The sequence below is a fragment of the Corvus cornix genome, chromosome 2 (genome assembly GCF_000738735.6).
Source record: "Corvus cornix cornix isolate S_Up_H32 chromosome 2, ASM73873v5, whole genome shotgun sequence".
Classification (NCBI taxonomy): Eukaryota; Metazoa; Chordata; class Aves; order Passeriformes; family Corvidae; genus Corvus; species Corvus cornix.
In genome coordinates this window covers 113,259,577-113,272,526 of record NC_046333.1, presented here as the reverse complement: position 1 = coordinate 113,272,526, position 12,950 = coordinate 113,259,577, and positions in this window count along the sequence as shown.

Here is a 12,950-nt window from a genome sequence, read left to right as displayed (position 1 = left end):
CAGCCTCAACTCAGAGTGGCCCAGTTTTACTCTGGACATTGTTTTTACAATGAGTTGTGTCTCCTGATTTACTGATGTGCATTTCCACTCTACCACTTGGTTGGACTCTGATCCTGAAATTTCTTGCTTAATTGAGGTTGGGTGAAACCTACACATGACTAGAATCCTGTGGGTGAGGAAAGAGACAAGAAACTTTGCTACCATGCCTTGTTATTTAAAAAGGAAAATTATGAACTTTATTGAATTCCTAGTCCCCCGGTTCTTCTTTCTGAATTTTTAAAACAAAACCCTAGTGTCTGTACATTGAACATAAGGCATTTGAACTTGAAAGGCATGACAGATCATAAACACATAGAAGGATTTGGAATTAATGTATTTTCAAAATAATTATTTTTAAAGTGGCTTTAACAGTAGGGGGATCTGTGGTTTTTGAATGACTGAGATGAGAAATATGAAAAATAAAGACTATGATGCATAACATAAGTGCAAGTAACGTAATAAAAACTGTTCGGTAAAATTGAAAAGCATACAAAGACTAGATCACTGTACTTTGTCAGTAAGCGATGACAGGACATTTATTGTATTATTATTCTTCAATGTATGCTTTGTCCGGATGTAAGCTGAAGGTTGAAAGCATTGAGCCATCAAAACAGATAATGAAATCCAGTCCTCAGGGAACTCCCACTCAGGAAACTGAAGCAGAAAAGATCTTATTAGAGTGTGTGTGAAAGCAAATGAGAAATGATGCAGATTGTACAGCAGTGCACAATTGTGAGATTTTCTGGCATCCATGAATCTTTGCATTGCTCTAATCAGATGTAGACATAGATTTGCTGTCCTCTAATTAATTTTCATGGCTTTACATTATCAGAAACCAAAACATTTGAAAGGTGGAGTTGCCCTTTTTGTAGGGTATGAAATACTAAAGGGCTTGATGGACTTGCTCTGCCTCGTCTAGTCCAGGGACTGGAGACTGGACTGTTTACCGTGGTTTGGTGTCTGCCAGCAAGTTGATGCTGCTCATTCTACAGGCACAGGAACTGCTTTTGTTCTTGAAGCTAATATCTGCAGTGTTTTTTTAGGGTTCTCTGCTCCATCTTCTCTTCTATAAGTGTTCAAAAACCAGACGTTGAAAATTTGTGGGATGTTCTGAAGTGGGTATCCCTTAGTCACTGTAGTTATCAAAGATCCTTTTGTATAAATAACCAGAAATAAGGTGAATATGGTTGGTACTCCCAGGTGTCCCAGGGAGAACAAGTGACTGTTCTGTTCCATGACTGTCTTTCTGCTTTTAAGGATTTATCATTATGCAAAGTATGCAGAGTGTGAAATACTTTGTGTGTGTGTATGTGGAAAAAAAAATAAGAAAAAACAAAAAAAAAACCCCAACATCAAAGCAAAAAAATGAGGTATATTAGTATGCTTTACTAATAAATTACCTCTGGTCAAGGAAAACATGTACAGAATTTGCCTGAATTTCTTTATATTTGACCATTACTTTATTTTGGCTTTGTGCTACTGCTGCTGCTTCTTTTCACAGTTGTCAGCATAACTGAGAGAGGATGTAAAGATAGCAGCATTTTCCATCTCCATCATTAACAGACACCACACAAGTGTTTTCTTTCTCTGAACTACTTATCTACTGACACTGTAGTGCTGCCAACACTGTTTAGACACAGTGCTGCTTCACTGTTATTCCTTGGAGAAAGATTTATCTGAGCAGATGCAATCCCTTCCCTCATGGCCTTTGAATAGGTGCTCTGCCCAAGATATACAGAAAATCAGATATACTGATACACAAAGAGGAAGAGGGGAAACTCTCATGTCCTTCATTCCTAGTCCTTCCTGAATATATATTTACTTCAGGTTCTATACACAGTAAGTTGTACTTGAGATCTTCACAGGGCAAGAATCCAGAGCAGATTGTTATTCATTGCACATCAAGTACTTTCACTTCATACTTTTTCTACTTACAAACAGGTTGCTTGGAATTTTTTGTCCAAGTTCAAGCTCTATTTCATAACTTGTAAGTTGTTATTTTTGGAAATGCTTTGGGTTAGTTGTTTTGTTTCTCAGTCCTGATTAGAAAGAAGTTCCCACAAATAAGACTTCACTCCTTGCTTCTTTATCCATTCTTGGAAGTCATTTGGTGTAACTTTAGGGCTTGACTGTCATCTTGCTAATTGCTGACAACATTGCAGAAAAATTGGCCTGCACTGTGTGTTGCAGCATTTTGTGAAAACAAACAAGATAGAGCAAACATTGAATCACCGCCTGTCAGCTCTGTGAGGTAAATGTCTGTCTCTTCTTCTCATTAAATGTGGCATAGGACACATTTCTCAATAAGAGATAACCATCCTTGAACTGCCCAATTTTAACTGTAGAGTGACCTGCAGAAATCTTGCTTCTGTAGAGTAAACCTGGAGCAGACAAGTGCAGTAGTGTTTAGTTTATAAGTCCTGAGGCTACATACTGTGTATGAAACAGCCATTGCAGAAATGATTCCTTCCAGACACCAGAATTTTGCTGCTGCTCGTCAGAAGGGTGAATTAGTTTAGTGAAAATGTTGAACCTCTAGATGATCCAGAGTGGACTGAGTAAAGAGCTGGATTTAACCTCTGATTTTGCTGAGATGAATAAATGTAATTTATTTTAAACTGTTCCTACATAGTAGTACTGCTTATGAGAGCCTTAATTCACTGACTTACTTGGCAATTATAATTATTATTAAATGCTAATAGATAATCCCTTTATGCTGTAAAGTGGCTGTATCGTGTGGAGAAGTAACAGTGAAAGTCATACAATTTTTAGGGAGAATCCTCACGTATATAATTCCAATGTTCTTACTGCAGAGTTATTCACAGCTGTGTCTGCTCTGTACTGGGTGCTCTCCTGGGTGTCTTGGGGCATGACCTGAAGATCACAGTGCTGCTTGCCTTTCTGGATTTTAATCATGGCTTCATTGCTTACTCCCTGGGAGGAGGTAGCCCAAAGTTTTAGTTATAGCCTCTGCCCAAGGGAAGGGAAGGCTGGTGGTTGGAGATGGGAAATGTATCCCTGACTCAATCAGTTTCCTATTAGGCTTATAGTGAGAAACTCAAGTCAGTGACAGGACTCTGTTTCCCCAATACTTTTAGGATCAGGCACTGGGGATTACACTAATGTCTCCTGAAGAGGGGAGAAAGGAAGCTATCTACTGCAGTAGATCTTTAGAGTATTTTCCCCCTGATAGTTTACTTGATAGCTGGCTTAGATGAAGGTGCTTTTTCTTGACATTTATAGGATCAAAATCTGACAAGAATAGCACACTTCAGTTCCATCCCTTCTTTCTTGTTTTTGGCACTGAATTTATTATTTTTTCCCTGCTTGTTTCCATCAGGCAGTGAAGAGGGAGTACAACTCCCACTGCTGTAGATCTTCACATTTATCTCTAGAATTCATGCAGAGCTCAATACAAAATTGACAAATTACAGTGCAATTTCTTAACAGTTTCTTATACACCATATGGAATCTTTCTAATGGCTATAAGGTGAAAAGCATATCCGAACATTAACCTGGTCTTTAATTGATGTAAAACTGTATGATGTATTTGCATTTTTTTTCTGTATTTGGCATTGAAAGCTGAGAGGCCATACCTTTGGGATCTAATTATGTAAACACATAAAATTTTTGTGAAAGGGCAGCATCATAGTGAAATCATGCAAGAACCTGAAATGACTACTGAAGTAATTATGGTCAGTTGGATAAAAGTATATTTTGTTCCAGATACAGAAATGCAATGAAGCTCAAGGACTTTTAAACTCCTGATATTTAAGTCCTTTACTTTATAGCTAGGAACTGCTGTACTTTTATTCTTTTAACTGAATGATGGGATTATTTCAATTTATGTGTATAAAAAAGAGCATTAAATGAATTGTATTAAAGAAAAGTGACATATTAATAACTCAGAGAGAGCAATTTCATTTCCCAGTGCCTACTTTGGGTCCTCATGGTCTAATCTTAATTTCAAAGTAGTTTCTTTGGGATTGAAGAATTAAGTGCGACTTCAGCATTAAAAATTGCTTCTGATTTTGGCAATTCCTTACATATATAAGGACAGTTCTCTATGCATCTGTCTCTTCTCTTTTTTTAAAGCTTCATGGTTGAACTGATTGAATGCGCTGATTTTGTGGGTAGTAACATGAAAATAAATTCTTCATTAGGATGTTAAATTTGCTCAAAAATATTTCTTCGTCAGAGCAATATACAGGCTAAAGGTCAAGTGTAATTTCTTTATCATGTAATGATCTAATGGCATTAATTTACAACAAAATAGTGTTAAAATCTCCATGTCATAATGAAAGGAAATAACAATTTATTAGTCAAAGTCTTGCTAGAGTATTTGTCTTACCTGAAATAGGAGTGGCTCATATGTATTTGCCCATGTTGGAAAAGTCAAAAAAGGGTAGTCTTTTTTATCTTTGGATGTACCTATAATGAGTTAAAATTTATATACTGGCCATCAGCTTTTCTTCACAAATATTGATGTATATTTGAAGACTAGCTTGAGACTACGGACCATAGAAAATCTCATTCCAAGTTAATGATGTGGCTTTCCATCATTAATTTTAAAGTCAGAAAACTTCATCCATTTGCTGTATTGATTTGCTAATGAGAACACTTCTGTGTTCTCTTGTGTATGCTACTTGTTTTGTACGTTGTCCGAGCTCAGGACCTGGGGTGATCTGGACATGATAGCTACTCTCAACAGAATTGTTTCTAATTTATTTTGCCTGAAATTCCGTGTCTGAGTTAGTCTGGAAGATGCAATTTTACCGAAGAATGACTTTTTCTCAGCTTTCTTGGCTTTCTAATAAGGTGAAAGAGAGGGTGAGAGAAAATATGCAACCATTTGCAGACCATCAATTGTACAATTAGGAAAATAGAGCTGCATCATCAAATTAATGTCACTTAGCAGAAATCAGTTTAAGACTTCTGACTTTCAAACCTGGTAATGTCTACAAATCTAGAAAATTTTATTTAAAGTAAAGAAAGAAGATCTTGCCTCTTCATCCCTTCACCTGTAAGAAAGCACTCTGTGACACTTTTTGACACCTTTTATTATTAAGATGATGCCTTGGCTGAAATGCCTGTATAAGAAGGGAGGAGATCTTTGAGACAGTGAGTTATGGACAATAAGACTTGTGGTAGAAAGGACTGATGCAAACATCCACTTGCACAAGTTGAATTGGTGTTTCTATGTGTTTTCTAAAGAAAATATATTTTTTAGCCCAAATCCACTTGCAAACCTCTATTTTCTTTTGGATATGTTTGACTTTTTAAAGTTTTCATAAAATAATTGCAGATTATAAATAGTCATGAAAAAGAATATAATATAAACATGAAGTTCTATGATGTCTGATTGTCATCTCTCACCGTGTGAAGAAGAAACAAAGACACTTCATTTTGCCATATTTTAATTTCCAAATATTTTAAGTGGAGAGAGAAAAATGCATTTGAAGCCTTAAGTTAATGATCTTCTCAAAGAAGACTGGGTAAACTCACTGTGATCATACTCATGCATCCCTGCATTAAAATTTGAAGCAAAGATTCAGGTCAAGATTAAAACCTGAGTCAAAGATCAGTGTTGGTCTTGTTTTGAATGGTTCCAGCCAGGTCTTTGGCATAGCACTGAGAGCTGCAATACATGCTCCTGAGCAGCACCCCTGTGGTCCCAGCCTGCTCTGCCCAGGCACTCTGCCTTACACCTCCTCTCCCACTCCTAAAGCTGAAGAAAACCCTGGTGATAAGTACACGGTTCACAAGCCGTGTGGTGCACACTAGATCCTTAATAGAGAATTCACCCTGCCATGCTCTTGATCCCATTAAAATCTCACCTTCCCCTTAGTCTGCTCTGCCAAGAGAAAAGAAGACAATCTCCCACATTATTGAAACTAATAAGGACTGAAACTAAGACAAAAACTGTGTGACAAAAATGTAAAGAAACAACATTCTTTATAGTAGAGCAAGTGCCAAAAGTCTCTCTTAGATAGCCACGGTGTTTTTCCTTCTCATAATGTGCATAGGACTACGGCCAGCCTCCTCCTTCTTTTTCCGTTCCTGGGGGTATTCCCTGTTTATTCCATTGCTTTTTCCAAGTGAGGTCTGCCATAACAAGACCAATTGCTCCAAGCTCCTGAAAAAATAAAACTTGGTCAGAATTAATTTTCCCCTTTGGAGGACATCCCTCTGACTGTGTGGGAATTAGTCACTATTGCATGGTAAAATAAATCAAATATCGCTACCTGGGTGTACTTTTTCTATAGCTCTCTCTTGTCTAAAGCATCTCTGCTGTAAATAGTTCAAGGAGCTGATACAGCAGAACTGAAAAGTATTGCTGTAGGAATTTAGTGCCCATTTATCATGGCTGACCTTCCCAGGATGTGACAGCAGTGCTTGCTGTTGCCTTTGCATTCTTTCAGATCCAATAGATTTTAATAGTCCTGTAGTCAGCAGACTTCTAAAATATCAAAGTATAAAAACACATTAAAAAAAAACAAAACAAAACAAACCTTTGGATAGGGTGGCAATAACAGAGGGGTCAGGGAATTACAGAAACAGAGATGTCTCCGAATGGCCTTGTAACATTGTGGAAGAAGTGATTTTTTTAACTCTGAATGCTGGGAGAAAATGCACTGGAATTTTAGCAAAATGGTGTCTCTATCCCTCCTTAAAAATTTATTCAAAGTATACTCTTTAAATGTAAATTCTTATTCAAGCTCAAGATATTTCAAATTCCATAGTTTTTTACTTGCTGCTGCTTATGCCATAAACTTTGCTGAGTAATGAACCATCTTTCTCATCTGCCACAAACAGAGTATATGGGCAATTAGGTAAAGCTGAAGTGGCCTCAATAACTTCAAAAAGGGGTCACTTTTCTTTCATGTTGACAGTCAATACTTTAGCTACATTGTTGCCTTGTGAGTTTTTTTGGCTGTTTTATTACCCTGCATGCCCACTTTTCTTCTCTCTCATTTTTATTCATGCAGCTCTGCATCTTTGTGAGTAGTTATTTCAACAAGTTGCGGATTCCAGATAATGGGTTTTGGCATCCTAATATTATTTTCTTCTAAACATATTCAAAATATAAAGCATATAAATTACTAAGATCACTCCCTTGAGATTCTATGCATTAATTTTTAAATGTGCTACTTGATGTCCACTGTCTGTGACTCTTCTAGGTTTTCTGTATTAACAGAGGGTGGTGACTTAGGGCTCTTTCTCTACCATAGCATGGGCAGTTTGGGTTTCTCATATTGCTGGACAAAAGCAGATGCTGTTACCTGAAATGGAACTGCTATGTGCCCCTTCCCGAATTGCTGGTGGCATGATCATAGTACATATATCAAACTTCCCTTTTATGTGCAAGTTTGAAGCAGGCAAAGTGTCCTGTTACCTTTTTTTTTTATCAAAGATGATGGTATTTTTCTCATAGGAAAAGGAAAGGAAAATATTTATTGAAGTGGTTTACATTAGGCCACTTGATTCTAGGAGATGTTTTTTGGGTCTTATGTGTGAAAGTAAATCCAGAATAAAGAACATGGAATCAAGAGAGATAAACACCTCTTATAGAATTGCCGGGAGAACTATTTAACTTTATTTTGTAAAGCTTTTTGCATTTTTCCCATTGATAGGAAAATTCATGGGGAAAAAAACACCCCAGGGATGCAACAGTTCTGTTATTTGACTGACTATGAGAGTGAGAGAGTCCCCTGCAAACATACTTCTAGCTTGTTCTTAGCAATTACTTTCTCCATAGGAAACAGATTTCATCTGCCACTGAACTTGCATTTTCATGAGACAAGTTAGTGTACCCATGCAAAATTTTTAATTTTTTTTTTTTTTTTTTTTTTTTTTTTTTTTTTTTTTTTTGGTAAAAATCTGGGAACTTGCTGCTGTAAAATGTGAGTATGCCCCTGTGATTTATAGATCATAATTTCATCCAGTAATAGTCAGGCTGGAGCTAAGGAATGGTTACTTTCCACATTGCATTCTGCACCTTTCAAAAACTTCCATTCACATTAGGTGTTGTCCTGTGACTTGATTTTACACCACTTTAATTAAAACTTCACTACCTATCCAGATTGCCATTATCAGGAAAAACACACAAATTACACCTGAATGAATTATATAATCCGTTCATATGGAGCTATTCATTGTCTGGGTGTATGTAAAGATAAACATATGTACAGACATATGGATAAATGTCTGTATATGTTGATTAGGTTATTAAGCCATGCCAGGTCAGTTTTATTATGTCAGATAAATTATTTGAAGACCTGGTAAAAATTTAATTTCATTTATGTTTTCTCTAAAATAAATTTTCATTTTTTATATAATAGAATTTTGAAACACACCTTCTTACGTTTTTTTATTGGTTTTTTAGCCCCTTTATCCTCTTACTTGATTTTTCTGCAGCAAAATATAAAAAGGAAACAAGGAGTTAGGGAATAACAAAGGAGCTTAGACATCCCGAATTGTTTTCCCATTAGAAAAAAAACCCAGGTCATCTTTGGTCATATTTTTCTCCTTTTTTTTTTTTCCTTTAAATTCGTTTTTTTCTAGCCCGCATGCAAAATGTAAAATTTCCATAGCAATTTTTCATTTTCCTGTCTGGAGAGTTGGCTAATTTGTTCAGGTTTGAAAATGGCCAAAGCAGGAACAAATTTGAAGATCATTGTGGCTGTACTAAATGCTTGCTTGGACATGGGCCATACATCTGCTCTGCTGGAGAAGGGTTGTTTTGTTTACAAATTTACCTTCCTAATTGCTCATGTTGAAATAAGACTTATTTAGTGCAGTGGTATTTGACAGGATTAGTAGTTCTTCTTGCTCTCTTTTATCAGGGTGAGTGCTGGCTTTGGATGTGGAGTAGGTTAGGAAATTAGTTCTGCATCTTTCAAAACTGTATTTGTTTACATGCAGAGCAAATATGAAATATCTGATATGGATACAGTTCTGTTAGATGCTTGAGTTGGAGAAGGCTTTGGGGAAATCTAATTGCAGTCTCTCAATACTGAAACGGGGTTTAAAGGAAAGATGAAGACAATTTACTACAGCAGTCTACAGGGATCTGCAGCAATAGGAAAACAGCATATTTTAAACTAAAGGAGTGTAGATTCAGACTAGACTTCAGGAAGAATTTTTTTACTGTGAGGATGCCTAGAGTGTGGATGCCCTGTTCCTGAAAATATTCAAGGTCAGGTTGAATGGTTTTTAGCCAGCTGATCTAGCTGAAGATGTCCCTGGGGGTTTGGACTAGATGACCTTTAAAGGACCTTCCAACCCAAGGCATTTTTTGATTCCAAGAAATTATTCAAAACATACCTGTGTAACTTATCTTAGATGGCTGTCACAGAAGTTCATGGGTTAATCTTTGGCTGACTATTTGTGATCCAATAGCACAGGTAGATGTGATAACCATAACGTGTCACAGGAATGCATTTTTGTCTTTTTCATGTAGTCCAGGTCAGATATGAATAGCTGGGGTTTTTTTTCACATTGGACAGTTCTCATGTCTGCCAGTTTTCACACACAGGAGGTGTGCTGTGGTTGCCTTCGGGTTGTTTGTGACCCCTCTGGTAGGTCTGGCATCTCACCAATGGCTGACATCAAGTGCTGACAGGGCTGGTGTTGTTAGCAGTCCTGTGACCATAAAATGTCTGGTAGTGGTGGCTTGATTATCTTACATGGTGTCACCTCTACAAAGGCTTTTAAAAGTGGTAAGTCATGTTAGATTGCAACTTCTTTGACACATCACAATCCCTAATGCTGCTGAGTGATCCTGTGTAATTTTGGCATAATATCTTGCAATCAAGTCAATGTTTTCAGAGGAAACACACAGCTTTAATGGAGTTTTCCCCCATGTATTTAGTTTGCTTTGAAATAAGAGGCAAAAGTATGTTTTGTACATATTTCTGAACAGAAGGATATAATATTAGTCAAGTGTACTGGCAATTCTATCATATGACTTCTTTCTTCTCTCACCGGACTTAAAGCCAGCACACTTTCTTCACCAGGCAGTTCTTATACATGAGAGTAAAATACAAATCTCATTTGATTTCTGTTGCAAATGCGATTATTGTCTAAAATTCTCCATAATGCACCTCACCCAGCAATTAGCAGTCTTGCGAGTAAGTTGTCTCAGTCTAGGTCAGCCACAGGCAGACTTTTGGCTGGTGCTCACACAAGAATCCCTCACATGCTGTGCCAAGCATTAAGTGATCATTCTCAGGGTGTCTGTGGTCCTGCTGCCTTGTCAATGTGGAGACTTTTGAATTGTTTAAATAAGAACTACTAGTGGCTTTGGCTTCTGAGTATGTCCTAGTGAAATAAAAATAAATGCTCTCAGGAAAAGCCTTTCCTTCTACTCGTATTGCTGTCAATGTTCCAATGCACCAGAAGTTTGAAATGAAAAGAACTCTTTTGCATGCTGCTGCAGTGCTCTTCAGCTGACAGCTTGATGATGTAGTGTTGGTATTTCTAATTCCAGTCACTAAGTAAATTTCAGAGTTGAAAGAGTTAGTTCGATTTGCTAGTAGGGAAAATATATGTAGATTGTTCAACACTGGCTTTAAGTGCATATCACTGGTGTTTCGGTGTGAAGATTCCTGTGAAGAATGTAACCACACCATAGTAATATTCTTCAAATTTGAATGTCTTTTTCACTGCAACTCTATTGTGATACAGATATAAGATATGGAAAGAATAAATAATATGTACATGTTTAATCATCAAAAGCTGAACAAAGCAAAAATCTCCTCTAAGATGCTGATATTCCAAGCCTATTCCCTAACAGCTGGATAATTGAAAATGCAAGTAGTTTAACAAGTACTCTAAGGCAAAGGCTGTTTTAAAGCATCAGGGAAATTATTGTGTGGTACTTATAGATAGTTTTCAAGTACACAGATGCCCTAAAACATATACACTACTTATTCGGAAATGTACAGTAGACATTGCATGGTTAATTTTCTTTTTTTTTTAGAAAGAGTGACAGGCCTGAATTTAGAAGACTGCTTAAAGAAGCTGTAACATTTTTTATAACTATAAAAGAATTAGGCATTTATATCAAAGTTATTATATATATGACACACATTTTCTATTTTTAAAATATAAGTATAATTTTTTTGCATAAAAGAAGTGCCTTTGTAATTCTGATATTAACTGCTTTTTCTTTATTTGAATTGCTAATTTAAAAAAAACATATAAACCAAACCAAACCAAAACCACCAACACATGGGGAAAGATAATGAAGCTGTCAGTTAAGATGGTAGCACCTGGACACCCTGACCTTGCAGCTCTGTTCACAGTAGTTATCATTTATGACTACATCAGGTGTTTGAAAATTAGAGTTGTCAAAAGCACTTATGAGTTACCTCTCTATTTGCTCCTTGCATTCATTACTCTAAATGTTGTGGAAGGGCAAGCACTGACTGCTTAAAAATTAATGTAGAACTGACTGAGTTATGAAATATAAGTGTCACAAAAGTCTTTGTGAAGCTTTTTTTTGTGTTGACATCATCACTTCTGTAGAACCACTCTTCATGATTCAGGTGTCTCAGTTTTCCTTTGTAAATCTAGTTAGAGAATGTAGGGTTAACACTCTTAAACCTGACAGGTCTTTTGAATTGTTTCTAATGTTGCATTAATAGACACTTCTGTCACTACAGAAAAGAGCACAATTGTGTTTTGACAAATACCAAGTTTCTTATTGATGACAAAATTTATCAGGTGTGCTAGGCACAGGAAATGCTGTCAGGAAAGGTTTAGAGTACAGCTTGGGTTATATGTCTGGTAACTTCTCTTCCTTAATATAAAAAACTAAAGCAACACAATGCAAAAACTTCTGTTCTGCAAACACTAATTATTTCTTTATTGCTAGCAAATATTCACAGATTACTTTTGAATAAGGTGGGAGGGCTTCTCTATATGTTTTGTTTAGTCTAGGTTTGTTTCTTTGGATTTTGGGGTTTGTTGGGTGGCAGGTTTTGTTTTACTTTGGTTTGTTTGGGGTTTTTTTGTGTTTGGTTTTATTTTAAACTTTGGGGAGTCTTAGTCAGGACTCAAGATTCATGTCTTAAAATTTCAACACCTTGTCTTATCCCTTCCTACAAAAATTTCAACTGAGCAGTGACCTCCTTCTGACCCATATGGCAACCTATTTCCCATCAAGCCCCTCTGGATTTCTGATTGTCTTGGAGGAGTTTTATATTTCATATTCTTCTGTTGTATGTTAGACCCTTCTTCTCATACCTGTGACACTATATTATCTCATGCTTTTAAGTTAGAAAAATATGTTCTCTTGAAATTAAGAGTCAGTTGGCCTCCTAGTTCAAGAATATTCCAGTGAGACTGCTCTCATCTTTTGCTGTTTGAATGGTAATGAAAATGAAAGAATGGTATCTCATGGATAGAGATGAATTCAGATTTCTTAACTGGTTTAATAAAAACCTTCTTGTCCTGCAAACAGTAACAGGCACTGCAATGCCTGACATATTAATGGAAACTGATATTCAGTGAATGAAAATAACCTATAATTTACAAACCAAATTATATTTCAATTACACCCCCTCAAAAAAAAAAAAAGTCTGACCCTGCCTGAATATCTTATCACATTAATTTAATTTTTTTTTTTTTTTTTTTTTTTGCATTAGATGATCCAAATGTTTAATAGGATGCTTTGGGATTCAGAATCAGCTCTTCATGTATCTGAACGACTGCTTCCTTAAATTGAAAACTCACTTCTGACAGTGGAATGACTTAATTTGAAGTTAATATGGAGAATCTTTATTAAACTGTATCTGATGTCCTGGAGATCAGGACATCAGATCTTGCAAGGAGAGTGTTTTTATGTATTTTGTCTTAGCAGTCAAAATAATAAAAAGCTCCTTTGGAGTCCAGCTAACAAAGAT